The following is a 27,695-nucleotide window of genomic DNA, read 5'->3' as shown; positions in this document are numbered from 1 at the left end:
ATCTGAAAAATTTTTATTTGAACGTCTAATGGACTCAGTTTACAGCATTTGCTGTACAAGCCACTAGTATTATATATTCGGTGGGAACAAGTAAAGGTGGCTTCTAAGTTTGTGATGATAATTTAAATAATCTATAAATTATCTGTAGTAATGTCACGAGAGGTCTGAGATCTGCCGATAAATCCACGAACGAAGCGAGTGGATTTATCTGGGAAATCTCAGACCTCGAGTGACATTTATTAGGACTATTTCGTGAATAAAATAAAAATTTAAATAATATATCCCTAAAATTCGATCACAAAATGTTAATAATTGTATATTAACAAATACTTAACCTATTCAGACATTGTGAAGTTGAAATACTCGTAGATGAATATCGATTATTGCAATGAAGAAATTCGATGTTATTATTAAGTAATGCCAATTGCGAAAAGCGAAATACAGGTTTAACAATGTTAATTGCATGTACTGCACTTTTCTCTTATTATTATAACAAATACATTTTCATTATCTGCTGAAATCATAATTGAATTTAACAGTAACAGTGGGGACAGCTATATACCAATGCTTATGTATTCACAGCGAGACATGTTGCTACACAGTGAAGTCATCTCTGTATAGATAGGCCTAATTAAAACACGAATTTTATTACACCATACGAAAGGCAGTTTGATCAAAGACATTATTACTATGCAAGGTCTTTGAGTTTGACATGCGGTGATGTTACATAAATTTGAACGTCTATTAATTGTTTAATTTCAATACAAATGTTATAGGCTACAATTTTATAGGTTACGTTAGGCCTACCTGTGGAAGCAGGACCAATGTCAGCTGTGCCTTCTTTCGGCCGTTACTTACAATGAGTGCTACACGAAAGTATTTTTTATAGCTCGACAAACGCATTCTCGCTGTAGTGTGTAACGGAACTAAAGCTGCATCTACACAGTTCAATATTCCATCGCGCATGCGTGCAATCAGGGAAGACTATCGAAAGAATCAAGTTTGAAAGGTACGTTCAATTAAGATGCATAAAGATTTTGTGTCTACATGATGCGCCGTTTTGAACGTGGTCTTCACTGCGTAAATATATTAATTAATATTAAATATCAATCTTGCATTCATTGCTTTAAAGTTGTAAGAAAAGTTTAACCGTGTAGTTGCATCTTAATGTATTCATGATCATCAATTTACGGGGAAACAGTTGGCGACAACGACTAAACAAAAGAAGGACCATGCGATAAATTGATAACGATAATTCTAGCTGCAGAAATTATCGCAAAGTGTGACTGTGATTGGTTGGAATTCAAAATTTCATTACACTCCATTGGTCGAAAATGGAATGACGTCATATAAACGAAATAGTCATTTCTATTTTCATGTTTCAAAGTAAGAGTGTTATGTTACATTTGACTAAGTACCATTTTACCACTGCAACTGTATAATGTTTCACTAAACAAATTCAGTTCGCTGAAGTGTTGCTTTGACAACTTTATAGGATTCAGCCTACTGAAATATCATTTTACGGCCTGTAATCAGGTTCCAAAGTAATTGTTTTGGAGAGAATGTACAAAACATGTTTATTCACTGTCAATAGCCGGTCGATGGTTGTATTCTGATGAACGTTTCATGGCGGTAGAAACAGAACCAGTGTAACTTTTTCGTCACTAGCAAAACAATAAATTTGAATATTATACTGAAAATTGTAATATTTTTCCTGTGAGTGATAGGATATCTTCAGACAAAAACATATGTCACTAAATGAAAGCAGAACAAATGCGGGAGTATAGGGTTGGTGCATAAGTTTGTAGCGTTTTTCGTTGCTATGGTACCTGTGTTACTATAGTAATATTAAATGAATAAAAGTACAGAAAAACAGTACCAAGTTATACACCAATCCAATGATAGCTCGCAGGCTAAATCAAAAACTTTTTTCCTTCAGAAAATATTTCCGAATCACAAACAGTTTTAAATGAGTTTATAGGGGTAAGTGGTAATGCCCCACTTCGATTATTGTGATTTTCTACTGACTGACCTCAGTGTCAACCAGTCGCAAAAATTACAACGTGTTCATAATTCTTGTGTTCGCTACGTCTGCGATGTCCGTCGCGTTGACCACATTACCCCATCCTTCCAAACTCTAAACTGGCTACGGCTTAACGAACGTAGAAATATTCATTCTCTTGTTCTCCTTTTCCAAGTCCTTCACACTTCTACACCTACCTACCTTGCCTCCCGTTTCAGTTACCTGTCATCAAATCATAATCTCTTCACACGCACGCAAAATAGCCGCATACTAGCCATACCAACACATAAGACATCATCGTATTCATCATCATACACAATCTCGCTCTCGCGCTTGTGGAATACCCTACCCAGTGACATCAGAGACTGTCGGAATTTAGTAGCGTTCAAAAGCAAACTTATTAAGCATTTTCTTACTGCGTAGAGTAGGTTTAATTTTTACTTAATCAATAAAAGAAATGCTTCTCTCTTCTTCACTTGTACAATAAAGTATCTAGCTTTTATTAATCAGTTAATCTTTTAGTACTTTGATTTTTATTGTATTTGTAAATGTACTATTAATTGTAATTATAATTTTAATTGTATTCTTCATATTGTAGTTGTAATCCCTTGGTAGAGGGGAAGAGAAGGCCTGATGGCCTTATCTCTACCAGGTTAAATAAATAAATAAATAAAATATTATGGGATGGTGCTTAAAATGGGATAGGACCTCAGAATATCAGATGTTTTACTGTGATATCGTCTGGAAATGTAACAAACCACAATGGCACAGGCAGCAACATTTTCTGTGAGTAGGTCATCATTAGAGTCCGGATTTCCATGCACTATCAAATCTTAAAACATCCATGCATTCATGCACTATCATATGACAAAACATGCACAATGAAGCAAAAAAAAAAAAAAGGTAAAAATGTGCACTATCAAAATTGAGTTTTACGTTGTTACATTTTTATTTTATTTTGAAACAACGTACTACAACTAATGTCTCAAAATTTCCTTCACTTAAGTTCATATGTTCATCTGATGCACGTTCTTGAACACAGAAAGTGATCTTTCTACGATACAAGAAGTGATAGATGCATGCTTAAGTGAAGAAAGAAATTTGGGCAAAGTGAGGTCGAATTGTAAGTCTTTTGCATTTTCGCATGACTATTATCCCATAAGAAGTAGAACCCGCGACCTTCCGACTTTGTAGTGTTACGCCTTATTTATTTGATTTATTGATTTATTTATAAAAACAATCGTGGCATCACAGATACATAGACAAAGTCAAAAGAAAAACAAGATAAACAAACAAACTAAAATACTATATCAATACTAGTTTCCATAAATTCATTTATATCATAAAAAGGGTTTTTGATTAGCCAGTCACAAGTAACACACCTAAATCTATTAAAATTAACAATACTGGGTGTTCATTTCAAAGTGTGTCATGACGTCACTGTTGTTGGGTCACCGATTTGAAGCGAGTTTCAGCTTATATGTCAGAGAAGTTGCCTATTATTTAAGGCGTTCTTCAATCTGAACTTGAGAACGTGTACGGTATAACTTGAACGTCGTAGCAACAGATGGCGGTCTGTACGGTCTGTGAGCTATCATAACCTTTTCGAACTGTGTTTTGCGCCGGCAAGTCGTACGCAGGGTATTTGTTATCATCGGTTGCGTACGGTAACATTCCACAACACAAATCAAATGCTCCGTGTCCATGTTGACCATCGAAGTTAATGTCAACAAATACGTAAGTAATCGTCTTAACCCTCTCCCCATATCCCGACAGTATGTATTCCCAAACAGTTCACATTCCTGCCACTACCGGCGTTACCGTACGTATCGGTACGTACTCTTCAGAATGAACGCCGTACTTGCTAGGCAACTTCTCTGCCTCACAGGTTATACACCTCTGCGGAAGTGTAGGAAGAGTGAATTCTCTAGGCTCATCGGCTAGCCACATGACGGCATACAGCGAGCCATGGCACACTTTGAACTGAACACCCAGTATATGCAAGTTTATTAAACATAGACAATGCAATTGATGTAAACTATTGTTTACACTTGGCTAATCTAACCCTAAGGGTCACAAGGTTGTAATTATGTCTTGTATCTAAATGATGAATCTCGCTATGTGGATAATAACTGTTTAAATTTTACTTAATTTTAATCAAACAATGGAAAATATACAAATTCACAACAGTTAAATTTTTTTCGGAAATAAACAAAGGTCTGCATTGAGCATCAAAATCAGAATCAGTCAAAATGCATATTGCCTTTTTTTGCAAAAGAAGTACTTGATCAATTTTCCGACAATTTCCCCACAAATGAATACCATAAGTAAAAATACTATTAAAAAAAAACAAAATACGAGGTTTTAATAAATTCTTTAGGTACAAGGTATCTAAGTCTCCTTAACAAATATATTACTCTTGGCAATCTAAAACAAAGGTCATTAATTATGACCTTCCCATGTCAACTTAGAGTCAAGAAAACACCCAAGAGTTTAACCTGTTGAAGGGTATTAGACCTATCAAATACCTCTCTACGTAACGAAAATAAAATATTCTGAGTATTGCGCGCCCCAAAATACATATTATATTCAGACGTTTGAGATGGACAGGGCATGTAGCACGTATGGGCGCATCCAGAAATGCGTATAGATTGTTAGTTGGGAGGCCGAAACGTAGAAGGGAGGATAATATTAAAATAGATTTAAAGGAGGTGGGATATGACGGTAGACTGGATTAATCTTGCTTAGGATAGGGACCGATGGCGGGCTTATGTGAGGGCGGCAATGAACCTCCGGGTTCCTTAAAAGCCGTTTGTAAGTATCCAATTCAATTCAATTCAATTCAATTTAATTTATTAAGACATTAATCATACAATGATAGGCTTCGTCACAATACAGAAGGGAGGAAAAAAACATACATTTGAAAATACACATATAATTGAAAACAGTAAAGTTTAACTAGAATGAAAACACGAAACATTTTGAAACTAAAATTAATGAAAACACTTCACTCTTAATGTAATAATTGTAACTAAATGTAAATAACTTTATTTATTAAAAACAATTTCGTATGAATTTATGTTAAGAAACTCATCTACAGAGTAGAAAGGATTAATTAAAAGCCAATTATAAAATCTAGCTTTGAAACTATTGACTGGAAAGCTTATTATATAATTTCATCCCCATGACAGAAAAATTTGTACTAATTTTATGTAATCTACAGTATGGGATATTAATTTGTTCACTATTTCTAATTTAATGATCATGTATATTGGCTGTTAATGAGTAATTGTCTATATATTGTCGAGTGCAAAAGACTAGGTCGTATATATATATATATATATATATATATATATATATATATATATTTATTTATGACAGTTAATATCTGTGATTGTTTGAAAAGAGGTCGACAATGTTCAAGATAGTTTGATTGACATAAAATTCTAATGGCTTTCTTTTGTAAAATCAAAACACTCCCAATTTTGCTACCATTTCCCCAAAAAATTAAGGCATACCTAATTATCGACTGAAAGAAGGAAAAGTAGGCACATCTTAAATAATTTTGAGAAACGCAAATCAGTAATTTCTTTATTAAATGTATAACTCTTGATAATTTTGTGCATATATTTTCGATATGTTTTTCCCATGTTAAACTGGAGTCTATAAAAAGTCCTAGAAATTTGGTATAGTTTTGTATGTTGTCCTTTTTAATTACATGATTTACGGTAAAAGTTATGTTGATAGTCTTTTCTTGATTAAGCAAAAAACCATTAGATTCAAACCATAAAGCCATCTGTGATAGAATATCATTGGTTAGAGCATGTAGGCCTAATTCATTCAGGGTAGAGCTAGAAGATAAGAATGTAGTGTCATTAGCATACATAATTGTTATAGCTTTAATGAATTTAGAAAGGTCATTTATTGCTACTAAGAATAGCAGTGGACCAATTATTGAGCCTTGTGAAACACCATATTGTATACTGGAGAGGCTTGACCAATTTTCACCTACTGAGAAGAATTGCCTTCTACCATGAAGATAGGTTCTAAAAATATTTAGTGTATTCCCTCGAATACCATCATCATCATAATTATCATTATCATTATCATTATCATCATAATCATCATCATCATCATCATCATCATCTTTTCTAACTAGACTCCTTGAACCCGTTGTAGATGCATGTGACTATTGTATGTTTTGAGTCTATTACTTCGGCATGAAAAGCAGTACCTGGTGTACAAGATTACAGCTATGCAAAGGAGGAGGCATGATTGCGAGTTGCGAAAGTTTATGAAGCTCCACGTAGTTGGTTGCAAGTAACTGCTGGATTTAATTTTGATCCTTAGATTAAATCGCGGTACTGATTGCTTTTCTTCAGAAAACTTCTAGCATAAGAGTTTCTCGTTCATAAGTTAGACCTACTAAGACCTACTAACCTTCAACATCGAAGAAAGTTAATTTATTATCCTGTTATCGTAAATTCGTAACGAGTGAGTGCATAAGGGAATAACCATTCGCCGCTTAGTCGGTTAGATAGCGAGCCATAATAAATTCTGCTAAGAAATTACCGAGAAACAAATCGACTGTGAACAGGTACTGTCTATCCGAGAATTTAAGTCGCATCTCGGTTTCCCTCAGCCGTTTCTGCTGGCCTCTCTGTAAAGGCTACTGGATGGGGAGTTAGGCTCTTTTCTGAAAATATTTACTGTACGGAATTGAAAGCCTACGAAATATTATACAATCGTTTAAAACAATTTAAAAGAAAAGGCCGTCGTTATGGCCAGTACCAGCGTTTCTGGCGCGTGTCCTTGAGTAAAAACCCAGTCAGTGAGCACTTGTTCCCAGTGCAGCTAAGAACGGTACCACCCAACACGTCACGTCAGCATTCTGCCCACTGCGTCAAAGGCCAGTCACTCGCACTTCGCGTTTCTGGGGTGTGTCCTTGAGTAGACTGTTCAGTTAGTGGCATCTGTTGCTACTTCGGCTGAGAGTGATACCACCTCATAAACAGATATGACGTCAGAAATCTGTCAGTCACAGTTGTCAGCTTCTTTTTCGCTCACATTTTGTGGAAAAGGTAAGATACTCGCTGTCAACGTTCCCATTACTTATTTCACACACCAAAAACGGTGGCACTGGCACTGTAAGTGACTGTCTCGTGACTTCCCTCGATACGAAGACCCTGCAACATAACCACTCGAACGGACATTATAGTCCTCAGAACTAATGTATTTTCTATCAATGCAATTTCACCTTACATCGTCACCACCACAATAATAATAATAATAATAATAATAATAATAATAATAATAATAATAATAATATGTAATCATAATATCAGTATGACCACTACCATCGCACACATAATGGCACTTTGCTGAATAAAATAGTAATCTGTGACTTTAGAGCAATGGTCGGCAAAAATATAACGTCATATGAAATACAGCCCGCAAAACATAGCAAAGGGTGTAGGAGGAAGGTATAAGAGAAGTCGCGAAACACCTTCACCATTACAAGTTTTCCGTCCGCTGAGACTGATAGTGAACATACCCAGACAAAGGAAAAATTCAGTTAATTTTATGTTAGTATAATTATATTTGTTCATTTATTTTTCATCTTTGTAGGATTTGAATTTTCTCTGTTATTTTATACACAATTTAAACATTAAAATGGATGTGTAATTAACTCATAAAATTAGAAATCAAGCTGCATGTAGCTTCTGCTGTCGTTTATTGTGGGTTGGCAACGTTGCATTCAGCACAATGATAGCCGGCAGCGTTCTCCTCGTCAACGTTTTTAATATAATTATACACCTTCAACACTATTCCTAGCGCCTGCTTGCGGAGTATTTGTCTTTTTACAACCTCTCCTTCCATTTATTTATCTTAAGACACACACAGTAGTCCTATGTATTAGTTTTACGTATTCAATATATTGAAACTCTCACACGTGAACAAACGAACTCGGGAAGCACTTGCTACAGACTGATTCCGATTGGTTCCACTACACAATCTTGTGACGGACATACCAGAAATGTTACGACGCATATAGCAGAAGAGCGCCTTCTCAAATGCCGTCGACTCTAGTCTACCGGATACCATAGGCCTACTGGCTGTTAGAGCAGTGGTTCACGAGTTCAGATCCGGCGAGGAGAGATGGAGTTTAAAGGACGATAGAACTCTTAGCATGGCTTCTTCCGGGAGGAACATGAAGCTGGGAGACTGTATCGTAAAAGAACTGTCGCTACTAAAGGACTCCAGAAAAAAAAGTCGGGCATTTCTCCGTTCATTCATCCATAGTGTTCTGCCCATCATTCTCCAGTCTTTCCTATTTTGTGCCTTCCTATTTGTCTCCGCATAAGATCCATATATCTTAATGTCGTCTATCGTCTGATATCTTCTTCTGCCCCGAACTCTTCTCCCGCTCACCATTCCTTCCAGTGCATCCTTCAATAGGTAGTTTCTTCTCAACCAGCGACCCAACCAATCCTTTGTCTCTTCCTGATCAGTTTCAGCATCATTATTTCTTCCATACCTTCGTTTCTTAATCTATCTGTCCATTTCACACGTTCCATCCTTCTCCATATCCACATTTCAAATGCTTCTATTCGCTTCTCTTCACTTCGTCGTAATGGCCATGTTTGTGCCCCATACAATACTACACTCCATATAAAGCACTTCACTAGTTTCTTCCTTAGTTTTTTCTCCAGAGGTCCGCAGAAAATGCTCCTTTTTCTATTAACAGCTTCCTTTGCCATTGCTGTTCTCCTTTTGACTTCTTGGCAGCAGCTCATGTTACTGCTTATAGTATTTGAAGCCATCCACTTGCTCTACTGCTTCATTTAGAATTCGCAAGTGTACTTTCTTTACTTTTCTTCCTGTGGCCATGGTGTTCGTCTTGTTGGCATTTATCTTCATCCCATACTGCTCACAGCTTGCATTTAACTCCTGTAGCATATCTCTTAGTATCATCTCCTCTTCTGCTAACAACGCCATATCATCAACAAATCTTGTACACGTTATTCTTCTTCCTCCTACTATCACTCCTCCCATGTTCTGAAAACAGTTCTTCACTAAATCCTCCAAGTAGATGTTGAACAGGGTAGGTGATAATTGATAAAGGGCATCCTTGTCATTCTCATCTCCCTATTTCACTTCCTTCTAACATTTCTTCTCCTATCCTGACTTTGACTCGTTTCATATAAAGATTATTGAACAGTCTCCTCTCTTTCCAATCCACGGAAATTTTCTTTAGTACCCCCATCAATTTATTCGAGTCCACTCTGTCATTAATACCAACAAATAGAAAATAAAACTTAAGGCAAATTGATCATTTTACTGTATTATGACTTGTATTCCATTCAGACACAAGTCCGTAGTACCAAATTAAAACTTAACTTTTACTTTTTAATAGCTTTTCAGGAACTAAAAATTGTAAAAGGGAAGTAATTTAATCTCCAATGACCATGCATTGAAGAATTATGAAAATAAAGAAGTAAATAAAAATTTTACTTTATACGCTAATCTTTAGATCTCCTGTTCTTCGATTAAAAGTCCTCTTAGGAGGTCCAAATTTTTGTGCGAAACGTTGGTACCATAATGTAACTTTTGCGAACCCTTAAATTTTTTATTTCGGAAAAAAAAATTCGACCTTTCACGATACGCCCTAGTAGTCTATACATACACTAGGAGAAAGATTACCTCTTGTCAAGATAAAGACAAAGAGAATATAAAACATACAGGTTATTGCAATGGGTTCCGTGTTCCAGAACAAAAAAGAAGTAAGAGTCGACGTCCGAGATGAAGTTGAAAAAAAAAAAAAAAAAGAAAAAATAAATTGAGGTCACATCGGTTAAGAGACTTACAGAATTACTATACCTACAAGAAAAGAGAAGATCTTTAAAAAGAGGATATCAAGAAAGCGACTGGCAACAGTCAATCGATATCAATGTAATAATTGTAGAATATTGTATCAGCCTGATATCATACTCGGCGAAGATTCTTCTGCGAGTACTGAATCGGCGCTTATATTCTAAGATGTAAGAATACTTGGAAGAAGAGCAGTTTGGCTTCAGGAAGGGAAAAGATACGAAACATGCAATTGGATTGCTACGAACAATCGGAGAAAGATACCTAGAGAAAAATAAAGAAGTTTATATAGTATTTGTAGAATTAGAAAAGACGTTTAACGTTTGGAATAAACTGATAGGAATCCTGAAGAAAATAAGGTGAATTGGAAAAAGAGGAGGCTTTTCAGTAACCTTTATATGAAGCAACGAGTCAGTCAGGATAGGAGAAGAAATGTCCGAAAGAAGCGAAATCAGTTAAACACACATTGCTATAAACGTAGATTATTTCTCTTTATCACTAATATTTCTAACATTGAGGAATAACAATATATATTCAAGAAAAGAACTTGCCATATGATGGAGGAGTCCACACCTTTGGAGTAACGGTTAGCGCGTCTAGCCGCGAAACCAGGTGGCCCGGGTTCGATTCCCGGTCGGAGCAAGTTACCTGGTTGAGGTTTTTTCCGGGGTTTTCCCTCAACCAAATATGAGCAGATGCTGGGTAACTTTCGGTGTTGAACCCCGGACTCATTTCACCGGCATTATCACCTTCAACTCATTCAGACGCTAAATAACCTAAGATGTTGATAAAGCGTCGTAAAAGAACCTACTAAAATTAAAAAAAAAAAATTGAAGAAGAATGAGTAGAACAGAGCAAAATTCTCTCCGGCATCGGGACTCATTATGAGTGACTAAGTGGCCGGGATCCGACGGAGTGAGCGCCGTCTTGAGTCACTAAGTGATTACTTACGCGTATCATATTATTATGATGAGAGGGATTCAATCCAGCATCGGAACTGGAATCCGGTGTGGCTTAGTGGATAAAGCGTCAGCACGTAGAACTGAAAACCAGGGTTCGAGTCCCTGTGCCGGAGAGAAATTTTCACTGTCCTATCCATTCTTCATCATATGGTAACGTAGAATACCTGCACGGAAATATCATATCGTCAGCTTAGAGTGTAAACCTGCTAACCGCCAAAAAGAAAATTTTATAAGAGAAGCAAAAAAAACTGAGTTTCAGAGTTAATTTAAACTTAGTTTTTTTGCTTCTCTTGTAATTTTTTTTCTGTTAGCAGGTATACAATCTAAGCCGACGATATGTACTTCTGCACATCATAATAAAGAACTGGTAGCCAAAATGTTCACTTTCCTAGAAAATGCAATAATGATAAACCTTTCAACAGTTCAGCTTCTAACTGCAAGCCAACACATTCCCGCGAAAGCGAGTATCAGTGCGTAGAAATTGGATGCCTTCCGCTAGTATATAACTCGTCTCAGGTCGTATATCACACCATTTCATATTTGTAACACTTCCTCTATATTCTTTCGGATTGGAGAGAGGGGCATAACTTGTCATATAAGAATAGCAGTAACACTACTCTTCTGAACAAGAGAAGCAATTCCAAAATATCTAATGACTAAAAAGTTATAGTTAGGGTAAAATAGTCGACTTTCGGAGAAATTGGAATAGCAAAAACTGAAATGAAATGGCCACATTCTGAGGAAGACTGTCATTCATTATACACTGTGGAAAATGATACAACTGTTCAGATAAAAGGAGACAACAAAATGCATTTAAATAAATAAAAAATCATTATTTTAAGTTTTATTTATTTTTTTTTCGTTTTTTGTTACTTTTGATGAAAATGCACCAAACAAATCTCCTTTTCTTTTTTATTTTATGAAACACTGTTGTATTCTGATCTCCATCGTACTTGTCAACTTTTCAACAAATGACAGTCATTTGAGAAGCTTGTCAAACAATTTTATGAAACAAGATTTAAGCTCAGTCAACTTGTCACTTGTCTGTGATTTCCTTGTCAGCTTGTCTACTAGTCAAAGTAGTCGTTTTAAGAAACAGGTCTTGGAAAGTAATGCAAGTAATGCTTCAAAGTAATCTCCCCCATCTAAAAAGCAGTCCTGTCAGGGCTGGTAAATTGCTGGAGAAAGGTTTCGAGAAACTTATTTTCGGAATCGATCGAAGAGCTTTTGTTACAGTTACGATAACTACCTGTACTGAACAGAACTTATGCCTCACGTATATGCTGCTGAGTCCCTCCGCTATGGTCCTGGCTTCTTCTTTACAATACATTTTTTGGAGGATACTGGATATTCGGATGTAAGGTATCCAAAAAGAAATATATAGTTGAAAGTATTAGTTTATTACACATAGCTCTGATTTACACTATCGCAAAGGGAATTTTTCAAAGTTTTAATTCATAACCCGTTCGTATTCATGTATCAACTGGTGATCTTAGGCGGTCTCAGTAAACAATTTTGACACCTTAGGACAAGATTGCATAAGTCCGAGTTGAAAGTCTGTTACAGCCGTTCAGCATCGTTAAATCCTGCCCAAATTAAATGTCGCAAATTTCAAGCGCAATAATTAACAGTAGTTCCAAATAGAAACAACAACAACCAAATTTTTTTGGCTTATAAATCGATAATATATTACATTGAAAAAAATCATATTAAAGAAATTATTCACACACTAAATCTGTATATATACTTTGCACACTTCCACTCGATAATGAGTTTTGGAATAATATTCTGGGGGAAATTCTACAAATAGTACTGTAACAGTATATTTCTGCTACGAAAAAGAGTAATTAGAGTAAGAGTAAGTGCCAAATCTAGAGAATCGTGTAGGACAGCGTTTCTCAAACTATGTTCCGCTCACCACCTGTGGTCTTCAAACGAATTGCGTGTCATAATATAGCTTAAAATCTCAGAGTTTGAAAATGACACATGGCAATCGAATTTCACTTTTTCTCCCAGTACTGACATTTTATGAAATTTATTACCCTACCCGTCTTTCCACTTTCCACTCTACTCTCAGCAACAAAAGAGGGATTTAAAGCACTATATACGTGGTGTTTCTCGACATCTTTTCCCTGCACATTTGGCGCCGCACCTGTAACCCAGCCAGGGACCACCCGAAATTATAACAGAGGACCAAAGTACCGAACCTTAAGTCAATTTTAATATAAGTATACTGGTATTAAAATATGCTACGAAAATGATAAATTTACTTTCGAAGAGAACAAGAGTAAGGTGGTCCGCGGAACTATTCTGACTTTAAAAAGTGGTCCCCATTTCAAAAACGTTTGAGAAACCCTGGTGTAGGACCATTAAAAAAACTACAAATAATGTCCATAATAATTCTACAGTTCATAGTATAAATACTCTTTAAAAAATGACTTTCATACTCCATCGGCAAGTTTCTTGTGCTATCAAAAAGGAGTGCGTTATATGGCAGTAAACATTTTTAATTGCCTCCCTATCGATATAAAAAATGAAACTCAAAACATAAGATTATTTAGGGGAAAATTAAAGAAGTACCTAATTTCTCACGCCTTCTATTCTGTAGGTGAATTTATGAAAGCAACGCTTCATGAATATTTTTGTCTTATATTAAGTATCGATATTAACCCCTTGTGTTGTACCAGTATATTGCAAAAGTCTTCTATGTGTATTTCAACTAGACTATGACTATAATTAAGACTGTTTAGTGCTATTAAGATTTTTTGACATGTTCCATATTCTAGCTGTGAAGCGATGTACGAATACCATAGAACAGACGTGGCGAAAATGTGACTCGCGAGTACATTGTGGCTCGCAATGATAGCCATGCATTTCTCTTGCTTCCTACCTCCCCCCCCAAGCCCCACCCTCTCACTCACTGGAGTCAAACTCCGTTCCATTTGTATTTGTCTCTGACCTGCGAGTGGCGTATCGTCACAATGTCTCCCTCGAAACCATGTACCTCTACAAAAACGAAAGTTTCAAGTAGGATGGGAGGACGCATTTTTTTGGGAGCCAATATGGTTGGAATATTAAATGTATGATTTGTTCACAAGTTTTATATGGAAAACGGTTGTATAACATAAAACGGCATTATGCTACATGTCACTCAGGAAACATTAAAAGATTTATTATTATTATTATTATTATTATTATTATTATTATTATTATTATTATTATTATTATTTTATTATCATCATCTCTGTACGTCGGTCCTTTATCAAAAGATGTACGAATGATGCGGTTAGATCTTCAATTTGAACTCATAGATTTAGCCTACAATGTGATGTTAATTGAGGACTTGACAAATGTTGAACTTTTCACATCTTTGCCAAAAAAATAAATATCCTAAGCTTCATTCTTTCGCTTGCTCTGTTGAAGCCATGTTCGCTTTGTGAAAAATTATTTTCAGTAATGAAAATAGTAAAAACCAAACTACGACTGCCAGTAAGTGACATAATTCCTGATTTTGAAACTCTGTCGCAGAGACATTCTGAAGACAGTTAATTTTAGGTTGTTATAATGTGTCCTGTGTTTTCTTATTCATTTTTTTCTCGTTTCACGTACTAAACATTACTTTGTAACCTTATACTGTATAAAATTATATTTGAGTGCTTGACGTAAGGAAAATGAAAATCCGTTAATAAGTCAGACAGTTGCTTCACTTCCCCTTCGGGTGTCCGCCTCCCTCCATAGGTACTATGCACGTTGCAGGTTACACAGTGGCTCGGCGCACGATCACATTTTCGCCACGGCTGCCATAGAATGTAAATAAATACAATACGATACAACATAATCGAAATCCTCTTTTTCCAGTAAGTAGGCCTAAATATTTTACAGCTTATTTTGCTGTTTAGCCAACTGTTCGGAGACAGATCTGAACCTCACAAGTGACACCAACAAGGCACCACTTACGAGGCAACTAGGCCGGAGATAGTAGGGTGGCCATTTCCTTTCCTCCGATTAGCTACATAGGTATACACTAATCAGACTTCAGATGCATACAAACAATTGTTCTTCTGCTGACACATATCGTCAAATGAGTTGTACTGTCTGATAATATACAGAGTGTTTCCGAGGTGGTGTTACAAACTTTCAGGGATGATGGCGAAGGGCACATGTATCAATTTGAGACAAGGAACCATGGTCCGGAAATGACTGAGTCGAAAGTTATAAGCAAAAACAGTTGTGTGGAAATGGAATTGTAATTTGGCACCACGTGCCCACCTTCCCTTAACTTTTGGAACAGTCGAGGAAAAATGGTATGGGCCGGATGTCTCCTACGTGGGTACTTAGCCCGATACAATCTGTGAGCTTGTCTACTGTTCTCATTGGCCCATCCGTATTCGAAAATCAGGTCTGCTTATTCCGCTCTCGTGTACTCCTCCATTTCACTAGGACTGATCGACTGGACACTGCAACTTGTACACATACACTGCTGTTTACAGACGTGCATATCAGGACCGACCATTCCGTTACACATTACGCTATCTGCATTGCTTTAGTGTAGTTTCCTGTCCCCATCCCTCAGACAGCGCATTGAATGGAATACTGTAAGTAGACAACATAAACAACGTCAGATGAATACAGTCTGTGTAAGATGTACAGATAAATACACATAAATAAGGTGTACAGAGGAATAAAATTATTTCATTTCCACACAACTATTTTTGCTTGTAACTTTCGACTCGGTCATTTCCGGACAAGGTTCCTTATCTCAAAATGATACATGTGCCCTTCGCCATCATCCCTGAAAGTTTTGTAACACCACCTCGGAAACACCTTGTATGTACATATCAGCCAGGATCTTAATCAGAGGTAGTAGCTTATTTTAAAGGGATTTAAAAATAAATTACGACTATTTTTATAATGAAAGTTGCATTTCATAGTCTATGTATAATTCTGGGTTGAGTCGATTCCCATTCATTAACTACCAACACATTCCATCCATTACTTCAAAAAAGAAAGGGACTACAACACAGATGGACCGCATGCCAAAAACCACTTTTTCATTATAGGGTATGCTGAAAAAAGCATATTTAGGTGAAATATATAAATATAAGGAGAAGTAAAATTTATTTATTTATTTATTTATTTATTTAATTGATTATTTATTTATTTATTTGATTATTTATTTATTTGTATGTTTGCATGTTTTTTTTGTTTATTTGTTTATCTATTTATCTATTTATTTATTTATGTATTTATTTATGTATGTATTTATTTATTTATTTAACCCTATTTTACCCGAAAGTACATTAGGGTTATAATTATAGCCTGAGTTTATATTATTATAATGAGAATTCATTTGACGTGGGTAACCCAGTCTTGCTACTTAAAATTAACACTTATACTTATAAAGTAAAACTTACGGGAACTGTGACATTGTATTAGGCCTATTGACAATTTGTAATTAAGTATATGATTTCGTGAAGCTCATATCCACAAATTAAAGTGTATGGATTGCTCTTCATCTATCAATTGACTATAGATATCTTTCTTATACCGTATTCTTCGTATGTTAGACTTTTGTTCTCAAATCTATGAGATATGTATTTAAATATAACGTTTGAAGACACTGTTACGTAAAGTTTTCCATTACTTTTTGACATGGAGGTCCAATCCGATAGTTGAGAAAATTAAACTGTATAGAACATGGAGCTGAACTTCAGGATTGATTGTGTCTTCGCTGGGCACATATCAGAGCATGCCAAGACTTCAAAGGACTGTAGCTCATAGCACTTCGTTGAGGATGCTGGGGTTGTCAATAACGACATATGAACTTTGCAAAGCCCCGAAGCGAGTGTTCTGTTTGTTCATATTACAGTCTCAATGAGCTTGTGCTCCATCGGCTCTCCAGAGGTTTTTGAAAGCGATCGTGCGGTATATTTACACGACAGCCCACACCTACGTTTATGTACCTTGAATGCCCGTTAACTGTATTTGGTGAATAATAAGCTGGCTCTACAGACTGCGCAAAGCGCTGTAGAGTTTGAAGAGGAAATCAATCGAAAATTCATATCGTTAAAACTTCACTCAAGACGGAGCAATACGTTGAAAATTGGCAAAAATATGTGCACTGAGCGGAATTTTAATGACTGACAATGACTTTTAGGCATCTCTCTCTTATCATTAGGGCTAGGATTAAGTTAAATCATGAAAAAATGTCCTAAAACAGTGCATTTATGACCTAAAAATATTTCAAAAATGCCCTAAAAATTGATCGTACATAATTGCCTTAGTGGGAAAAGAGGTTTTGTACTACTTAATATTTAGACTAATAAAAATTAAATTTTACATAATTTTTTCTAAGTAGTACACTTTAATTAATTATTTAACTGATGTAGTTTCCATGTATGATCGTTCACCTCTGCGTCGGCATGTGGACGTGAGGTCAGCAGTCGGCTGGTCGGTCTTGGCCCTTCATGGGCTGTAGCGCCATCGATTTACTTTATTTTTAGTTTCCGTGAAGTCTACCACAAGGTCACTCTTACTGTATCTGGAATTAGCAGGTATAGAGGAGTCTATATTGAAGGGGTGGTAGGACTGATCGATTACGTGGGATGTACTATGTTAAAATGGCAATAATTATGTATAAAAACGATTAAAATATTATACAAAATTATTAGTATTAATAGACAAAATATGTAAAGAGAATATCAAAGGAAATAGACATTATTTTACATTAATAATGGGGATTTATGGCCAAAATTAAATGAAAATACCTAAAAAATGACCGAATGAAACAAAAGATGCTCTTATGAGTTAAAACAGGTAAAAAAATGCAAAAAATGCCCTAAAAATATGTCTTAAAACACTCAGTTTATCACATAACACATAAATACTAAAGCACCTATGTTTGTGGCTTACTAGAAAAAAGATGCAATTTCATCAAAATCCTAGCCCTACTTATCATAATAACATAGAAACGGTCTAATTCAGACGTAGGTATTAGGACCTCAATCCAGTCACTGCAAACTACTCCTTAAATCTCCACTCCACCTTCCCCGACTGAGATAGTAATGTTTCAGTTGGATACGACTAGACAAGAAGGTAAGCATTTCTCAGTGACGGATTATATAAGAGAGGCATCATAGCTTTTACGAGCTTTCTGCTCTCGCTGATCGCCTAAAATCCACCACTGAAACAAAATGCCTTACTCCAAGACGGTGTGAGCGAAAAGGACATGAGCGAGAGTTTCGTTTCTCTCTTTCACTTCTCCTTTATGTCCAGAGCTGATCTAATACATTCGCTAGTGATAAGATAAGTTGTATGTACTGTACATACAACTCCTTGGATGTAGTCGTAAATCGAACCCAGAACATTTTGTTTCATACACAAGATAACTACTACAACATGGAGCCGGTAAAAGTGGATGCATTTAATAAACTCAAAGCTTTTGGGTTTAAAATTGACACAACTTGGCAAAATGTTCATTTTCACACATAAAGTTATTATGCCTAGCTTGGAGTCAGGCAAAAACGGAAACATTGAAGTAGGAGGGTTTGATCCGGTGCTGTGGATTGAATTCGGCGTAGCTCAGTGGTCAGAGCGCTTGGTACGTAGAACCAAGGACCCGGGTTCGATCACCGGCGCCGGAGCGAATTTTTCTCCTCAAATATTGTTCACACATAAAATTTAACGCAGATTCCAAATACGTAAAATTAATAGTGTCATAGTTATAAACATGTTTCTGTCACACTTTTATAGCTGAGAAAAAAATATGCACTAATGTACATTTGATTTATTTCCAAAAAATGTATTGTAAGATTTTATGATAAAACTAAAATTATAGGGTTACGAGTAATATTTCACAATAATTATACTTGGTTTACGAGTCCTACGAGACGGATATAGCTATACGGAATGAACCAAGGTAACTCCAACTAAAATGAACTGTACAACTTTTATAAACAGCTGATGAATGAACTTCACCGCTCTTCATTTCTTCACTCCCCACTCCTCTTCCCTCATAAATTCACTCGATATGTTCATTCCGGAATTTACGTGTAATTTCTACTGACACATGACTAGGCCAAAAATAAGTAACGTGTTTCTGTCCGGAATTTACATACATTCACCCAATGCATTCTACTTGGAATCGCCGATATTATTTTCAACTTGAGTTTCCTGCATAGAAAGCAGACTCTATAGCGTTTAATCTAGTTGTGTGACCTTATTTTCGTAGTTAAAATATGAGCTACAAAAGGCTCATTGTTGTAGCTGTGTTCCATTGCTCTATCTATGAGATATCTTGACCGTAAGTAACATTAGGTAAACAGAAGTATGTCAGGATAGGATCTAGGAGCACAGAGATTTGTTCACTCTGGCAATTTACTAGACTCAGCAAGGCCATCGTTAATCGTCATCATCAGGTGAGAGGTGCTCCAGATTGGGGGTTGGACATTATGTGACTTCCCTTTGCTTTTTCTTGGGTCGATACAGCCAGACTCCGTCCCCTTTCTGAGAGCTTTCAAATTTACACAGAATGAACCAAGGTAACTCCAATTAGAATGAACTGTACAACCCTTATAAACAGCTGATGAGTGAACGTCTCCGCTCTTCATTTCTTCACCCCCACTCCTCTTCCCTCGTAAATTCACCGGATATATTCATTCCGGAATTTACGTGTACTTTTCGCTGATACATGACGAGGCCAAAGTTAAGAAACGTGTTTCTGTCCGGAATTTACATACAATCACCCAATGCCTTCTACTTGGAATCACAGATATTATTGTCAACTTGGATTTCCTGCATAGAAAGCGGACTCTATAGCGTTTAATCTAGTTGTGTGACCTTATTTTCGTAGTTAAAATACGAACTACTAAAGGTTCATTTTTGTAGCTGTGTTCCATTGCTTTATCTTCGAATATCTTGACCGTAGGTAACATTAGGTAAACAGAAGTATATCAAGATAGGATCTAGGAGCACAGAGATTTGTTCAACTCTGGCAATTTACTAGACTCAGCAAAGCCATCGTTAATCATCATCATCAGGTGAGATTGGGGTTGGACCTTATGTGACTTCCCTTTGGTTTCCTTGGGTCGATACAGCCAGACTCCGTCCCCTTCCTGAGAGCTTTCAAATTTACACAGAAACTTTCACCCTATCGCTAGCCACCTTCAAATATTCTCACTTACGGTTACAGGCTGACTTTGATCAGATTGAGGGTGTTCATCATTAGGTAGACGCCGCTCTATTCCAGGCATCCGACAGACATATAGGCTATCATGACAGAAATTTTGTTAGTTGAGGCTTATCACGTCATGATTCAGAGAAAGATGCCTTTGTCCAAGTCTCTCCAGTATGCAGATGTTCTTCAATAATTGAAGCGTTGGGCGAATAACGGTCTATGTTACAATTTTTGAAAATCGACTTTTTAATGGAATAATGCTCTATATAGTCTTACATAGCTGTCACAAAAATTGTTTTTCAATATCTATATCATAGGCGCTTTTACACGAGTTGCAACCATGGCTTTCTTGGTTGGAACAACGGTCTACGATGTAACATTCTTGTTCCTCCTGCAAGTTAGCAGTTTGTAACAAAGGCCGTTATTCGGCCCAATGCTTCAATTTTATTCACAAAGCCACGCCGTCGTCCCGTGTGTGGAAATTGTTCTGGATTTGTGCATTTCATATTGTCACTGTAATTCACGAAGAATAAGAAATTGATAGCCACCATTCGTTCTATTTTTCTTAGTGATTTATTTAACGATGCTGTATTAACTACTTTGTTATTTAGCGTTGTTAAAATTGGTGATAATGAGATGGTATTTGGCGAAATGAGGCCAAGGATTCGCTATAGATTACCTGAGATTTGCCTTACGGTTGGGGAAATCACGCAGGAAACCCAACCAGGTAATCAGCCCAAGTGGGAATCGAACCCACGCCCCAGTGCAACTCCGGGATCGGAAAGTAAGTCCCTCAGCTACTCCAGTCGCTTCATTTGTCCTGTTATTAAGTGGCTATCATACTGGAAGTTTTGTGAAATAATCTTGCATCAGATGTAGAGTAAGTTCAAAAGTTTCAGCGGTTTCTCATTTTATTTGATTTATTAGGATTCTTTTATGATTTCGTCTAGTCTCATATATATATATATATATATATATATATATATATATATCTGATTAGCTATTTCCATGTTATGAAATGACAACATATAAAAGAAAACAACCACTAGCGTCACCACTGTCGAAAATGAATTTTTTAGTTACTACCATTAGATGGAAGTTTCATATAACAGGTTGATCTGCTTAATCAATTTCACTATGCCTACTCGATTTCAAAACAAAAAATATACCTAGGTTTGAGCACTTCATCAAATTTGCTTTCGACTGTGCCACATGTAAATCTGTCTCTCTCACTGTGTACAGCAATTTCTCCTGAATTATTTTTTGTTTATATTCACTATCTGCGAATCATTTCAGCTTGAAATGGTCCTCATGAAACTTAATCATTCTTGCTTAAAATTTAATGGGCCTTTATTTTAAAATAGTTTAATGAGCTATGAAGATACCTTCAGTCGTCTCCCCATAATACCAAAAACGTCTTCCTGGTATGATTTTGAATGCATCATATTTTTATTGGAAATGGTAATGTACTAAACCAAATTGTGGATAGAAACATAAATTGTTCACGGAATTTAATAAGACTGATGTTCGAATTGTGGAAAAGTATTTGAAATCGAACTCGTGAAAAGTTTTGGGTGAATTCCTCAGAGGTGACTGGCAGATTTTATTGAGTGGAATACTGAATGTTTCAATAATAATAATAATAATAATAATAATAATAATAATAATAATAATAATAATAATAATAATAATAATTATTATTATTATTATTATTATTATTATTATTATTATATTAATTATAATAATAATAACATTAATTATAATAATTATGATAATGATAATGATAATAATAATAATAATAGTAATAATAAGAAGAAAAATACATTACACCATTAGACTTATTCCGTCTTCATATTTAAGTACGGTAACTTTCTGTAAAATTTATCTAGGAAGACCAAAAAGTAAGTTTTATTTTTTTTATCCAATGCCACCAGGTTGTCTCTTCGACATTTCTGGTCTTCTCTCCTGGCCGTGGCTTAATTGTAACCCACTTCTGAGGTTGGGGCGCCTGGAAGGCGGAGTTACATTACCCCGATGACGTGATAAGATGATTATGATTATGTGGTGCCAGGAGAGGTCTAACCTAAATTCCAGACCATGGACGAACACAGGAATAATCCCCTTTAAGGAAAAATTCCTGTGCTCTAACCGGGAATCGAACCCAGGACCTCATGAACTATAGCCAGAAGCGCTGACAATAGACCATGAGGCTGGTCAAAAAAAGTAAGTTTTATGAAAAAGAAACAACAGAAAATAAACCAAGTATAATATCCGAGCCGGAATTCATAAAGAAAAACATTCTTGACTTCGAGCTACGAAGTTAGGTGAGAAATTGCCAAAGTAAAAGCTCAAGGAGAATTTTTTTATAAAAAAGAAGTGTCTCGTTAAAGTAACACAACGTGTATGTCATCGAGAAAATACGAATTTTGGAAAAGATCATCATTTTGATAAATGATACGTTAAAATTTCTGGTGATTTCTTTGTTAAAAATACCTTTTTATTTGCATAAATTTGAGTTTTTAGTCCCGATTATTTGTATTAAATGAACTAGTTCTGTTTTCATTAAGGATAGCAATGAGTTTGTACTGTTTTATATATACGAGCTACCACTGAGCAGTAGCAAGGAGGGTTTGAGGTAGTCTAGCGCACGAGGTGATTGAGGTAGGTGGGTTTGCTGCGGTCTTATTCGTAGAACGGCTAGAGATATAAAAATGACTAACAATGTGTTACCTGCTCACAGATCACTGGGTTGTAGAGGAGGGAGGATATTTAAAACGGTTGTTAGACATTCAATTACTAACTCAAATATTTCTCTAACACATTGTATGGAGGATATGAATATATAGATATTTTATTGCTTAATGTTGTTTCAATTAATAATACTTTTTCGAAGTTTTAAATATTAGTCCATGTACGGGAAACTCGTTACTTATGAATGCTAATACAGATCGGGATTAGAAAATGGGCCGAGTCTTGATAGTAGTCCTCCTCTACGTAGGCAACAAACTTCGCAAGACTGTCTACAAGTAGCATACATTTAGGCGCTCTTGTTTACTGCACATGCGCAAAGCGTTATATCTGGAACTTCATGAAATTAGGTGGCCCAAATTTTGTTTCTGGGTTTGTACAAGCTAATTTTCTTCAGACAAATTAAGGCGAAACGAGAAATATAACTAAATCATTCAAAATAGTTGAAAATGTAGATGACGATAATAATGATGTTAGGCTATGGATAATTATGATTAATATACAATATAACGTGTTATTATTCCCGTTCTTCTTGAGGAATTAATTCATCTGCAACATCGAAACGGTAACTCTGGAGTAATTATTCAGGTTTTATATCAGAATTCATGTAAAAAAATCAAAATGCGGGAAAGAGAAAGAAAAGGTTGCCATGTTGTTAGTGATCCGTGATTCGTTTTTAGGGACAAACTATCCTGTTGAAACTCATAGTTTTCTATAGCTTTTCAAGTCAGATTTCTTTTACCTTCATTTCTGTTCATCGGTTGAGTGCAAAAATTTTAGCCTTTAATTCTTATGCAAGAATTATTCTCGTGAGTTCGTACATTTATCTTTCTCAATACATTACTTTAAAGTTTCAGAATTTAACATCAAAATACGGGTTATGTGTCAGAATAAAATGGGAAGTGTAGAATTTTTTTTATTTATTTTTTTTATTTTGACTTAATTTTCAGATCAATAGGCCTAAATGTAACCTGTTAAACTTTTCGGAGAATAGTATGCAGCAGAAGTAGATTCTTGATTATCCGACTTAATTTCAATGGAAACCGCATAACGAAAATCGCCAGTTAACCGAAGACAAATTTTTTAAATTATTTTTTCTACAAATTGACTTTTTAATGAATAGTAAAAACCAGAAACTTTAATTTATTTAAATACAACTCATTCGTTCATTTAGTGTTCTGCCCAAGGGCAGGTTTTTAACTGCAAGCCCAGCTTTCTCCAGTTTTTCCTATTTTCTCCTTCCTCTTTTTTTCCTCATATGATCCATATATCTTAATGTCGTCTATCATCTGATATCTTCTTCTACCCCGAACTCTTCTCCCGTTCACCATTCCTTCCAGTGCATCCTTCAGTAGGCAGTTTCTTCTCGGCCAGTGATCCAACCAATTCCTTTTCCTCTTCCTGATCAGTTTCAGCATCATTCTTTCTCCACCCACTCTTTCCAACACAGCTACATTTCTTATTCTTCTGTCCGTCCACTTCACACGCTCCATTCTTCTCCATATCCACATTTCAAATGCTTCTATTCGCTTCTCTTCACTTCGTCGTAATGTCAATGTTTCTGCCCCATAAATGCCATACTCAATATAAAGCACTTCACTAGTCTCTTCCTTAGTTATTTTTCCTGAGGTCCGCCGAAGATGCTCATTTTTCTATTAAAAGCTTCGTTGGCCATTGCTATCCTCCTTTTGACTTCCTGTCAGCAGCTCATGTTACTGCTTATAGTACATCCCAGTTATTTGAAGCTATCTACTTGCTCTACTGCCTCATTTAGAATATACAACCTTTTATTGTAATTTATTTTAAAACTATTTTTTCAATAAAAACTGAAACAAATTAAAGCGTAAACTCAAATGAAAAGATGTAGATGGACCATTAAGAGTAAACTATAGGCTACATCATTTTGTTGTCTTTGATTTTATATGTAGTGAACAAAAGGCTTCAGATTGCGTCATACCAGATAGTAGATTTTCGCAATCATTATAAATGAAAAGTGTACTCAGATCCTGTCAAAATTAGTAATTTTATGTTTAAAATATGTTAAGCATATTACTGAATTCTTTTAATCCTCAGGTAAAATGTGAATTTGAGTACAAAATGAGAAATGTAGCCTATATGTTGCTACGAAATAAGAGCGAAATTATATTTTATTGCCAGTTTTGTGCTTTTTGTAAAAAAAAAAAAAATAGGAATGTATCTAAAGGTCGCCAAAGACAAGTTTTACATTTCTTTTTAAATAGTTTGGTCACACTTCCACGTTTACCTTTACAGTATGCATATCACAGGAATGTGACCTACGTGATACCCTCAGTTCTCAACTAATCTACTGGTGTTGGTGGTAGAATATTGGCTACCAATGTGGGTCGGGATAAAATCACATGTCCCTTAATTCTCACAATTTCATTGTAATTTTATATGTTCCTTTACTTATTCATTTTTTTTTTCAAGAATTTTAACTGGAGAAAAAAAATGCACCTGTTGTCACATTAATGACATCGAATTTCTACCACCAAACTTTCCATGAATTAAATGTTCCAACTCAAAACGCTACAAAATGCTAAATTCTAATATTAAAAGTGCTATAAAATACTACATTTGATTTTAAAACTGCTAATTTTTTTTATTTTAAGTTACTAAAATCTACCTCCTCACTTTATTATTATTATTATTATTATTATTATTATTATTATTAATTTTTACTTTTAAGTTAGTAAAACGTACCTTCTCCGTTTATTTATTATTACTTACTTACTGGCTTTTAAGGAACCCGAAGGTTCATTGCCGCCCTCACATAAGCCCGCCATTGGTCCCTATCCTGTGCAAGATTAATCCAGTCTCTATCATCATATCCCACCTCCCTCAAATACATTTTAATATTATCCTCCTATCTATGTCTCGGCCTCCCCAAAGGTCTTTTTCCCTCCGGTCTCCCAACTAACACACTCTATGCATTTCTGGATTCGCCCATACGTGCTACATAGTCCTGCCCATCTCAAACGTCTGGATTTAATGTCCCTAATTATGTCAGGTGAAGAATACAATGCGTGCAGTTCTGTGTTGTGTAACTTTCTCCATTCTCCTGTAACTTCATCCTTCTTAGCCCCAAATATTTTCCTAAGAACCTTATTCTCAAACACCCTTAATCTCTGTTCCTCTCAAAGTGAGAGTTCATTACTATGATGATTATTATTATTATTATTATTATTATTATTATTATTATTTTAAGTTGCTAAAATGTACCTTCTCTGTTGATTATTATTATTTTATTATTATTAGGCCCATTATTATTATTATTATTATTATTATTATTATTATTATTATTATTATTATTATTATTATTATTATTATAGCATCATCATCATAATCAATATTAACGAAGAAATTGTGGAATACTGACATTAGAAAGGAAATTATTATCCAAGAACTTACCTGAAATGCCTTATTTTTTCACCAGAAATTTTATTTGAGGTTTTAACCCTGACCTCTGCCATGAAAGCCCGATTTTCTTCCTCGAAATTCAAAGCTACCTTTTGACAAAGCTTAACAGTCAATTTGATTTACGAAATTATTAACAAATGAATTTTATGTAGAGATATCAATAACAAAGATATAATGGTCAAGATTGTTGGAAATAGCGAAAATTTTATATAGAAAATAATAAAAAGAAATGTATTTTATAATGACCAGAAATTTTATTTGAGTTTTTAATCCTGATCTCTGCCATGAAAACCCGATTTAGTAGCGGAGAATTGGGTAGTATCGGACATCTGGTAATATCGGACAGTGATGTTTCTTTCATCTACCACTGGATAGTAGTACAGTGATGTTTCTTTCATCTACCACCAGATGGTAGTAGCAGTGTTCAGATGTCTCATACAGAAACGTAACCATGTCACTTAGGTACTACCCAACTCTCCCCTATTTCCTCGAAATTCAAAACTATATTTTGACAAAGCTTAACAATCAATTTGATTTACGAAATTATTAACAAATGAATTTTATATAGAGATATCAATAACAAAGATATAATGGCCAAGACTGTTATAGAAAACGATAAAAGAATAGTACATTATGCAACGAGCCTATAATGAAGGTAATTAAGAAGTGAGTATGGATATTTATGAAACGAGCGCAAGCGAGTTTCATAATTTTCATACGAGCTTCTTAATTACCATTATAGGCGAGTTTCGTACGACTTTTTATGCTCGACCATATTTCTAACTTGATATTATTAATTTTTTAGCAATGTCCCGTATGTTGTGAGATGTGCGCAGACGCGAAAGTATTGATTTTTTCCGAGGAACAGATGTCCACATTGACCTTGCTAGGCCATAAGAACCTACAGAGATAACATTGAAATTAAATTAGACATTGAAAAACGAGATGACAAATTGAATTTATTTGAATATTAATTACAATTAACGCTAATTATTATAGTAACAGAACATAACCTTCTGCGACAGTATTGGATTTCCTGCCTCCGTGACTTTTCGCTAATTCTCTTTCGATTGCATATCCGAGAATAATCGATACTTGCGGTTTTATAACGGTACAAAGCTGACTTGTCATTGACTGAACACCTGTAAGCTGAGTTGTCATTGGCTGAACACCTGTACTTTAATGAGTAGGTGTACTTTAATGACATGCATTAAAGGACTGCTACCAGGTGTATAATTACTACATTTCGGCATGGTCGAGCATAAAATATATTTTATAATGACCTGTGTCTAAGGCAAATACTGTAGCGTAAATTCTAGCCAAGCAATTAGTACATCAGTTTTTTGTTTTATTTCCCAAAGACCAGAAATTAAATATAAATCAGAAGTTATGACCTATAATTTCGGCTGTCGGATAATCAAGACTCTACTGTGTAATGTGAAAAAAATCGAAATTATTACGGTGTTTGAAAATGGAA

General features: G+C 35.4%; 1 protein-coding gene across 2 annotated transcripts in view; it reads left to right on the top strand.

Moving 5' to 3' along the window:
- LOC138709455 (uncharacterized) overlaps positions 1-27,695 on the top strand; it is a 192,552-nt gene that overhangs the window by 151,381 nt on the left and 13,476 nt on the right. The gene's annotated exons all lie outside the window — the stretch shown is intronic.

The sequence above is a fragment of the Periplaneta americana genome, chromosome 11 (assembly GCF_040183065.1).
Source record: "Periplaneta americana isolate PAMFEO1 chromosome 11, P.americana_PAMFEO1_priV1, whole genome shotgun sequence".
Taxonomy (NCBI): Eukaryota; Metazoa; Arthropoda; class Insecta; order Blattodea; family Blattidae; genus Periplaneta; species Periplaneta americana.
Note: the sequence above shows the minus strand (reverse complement) of the source record. Positions and strands in the feature narration are given on the sequence as shown.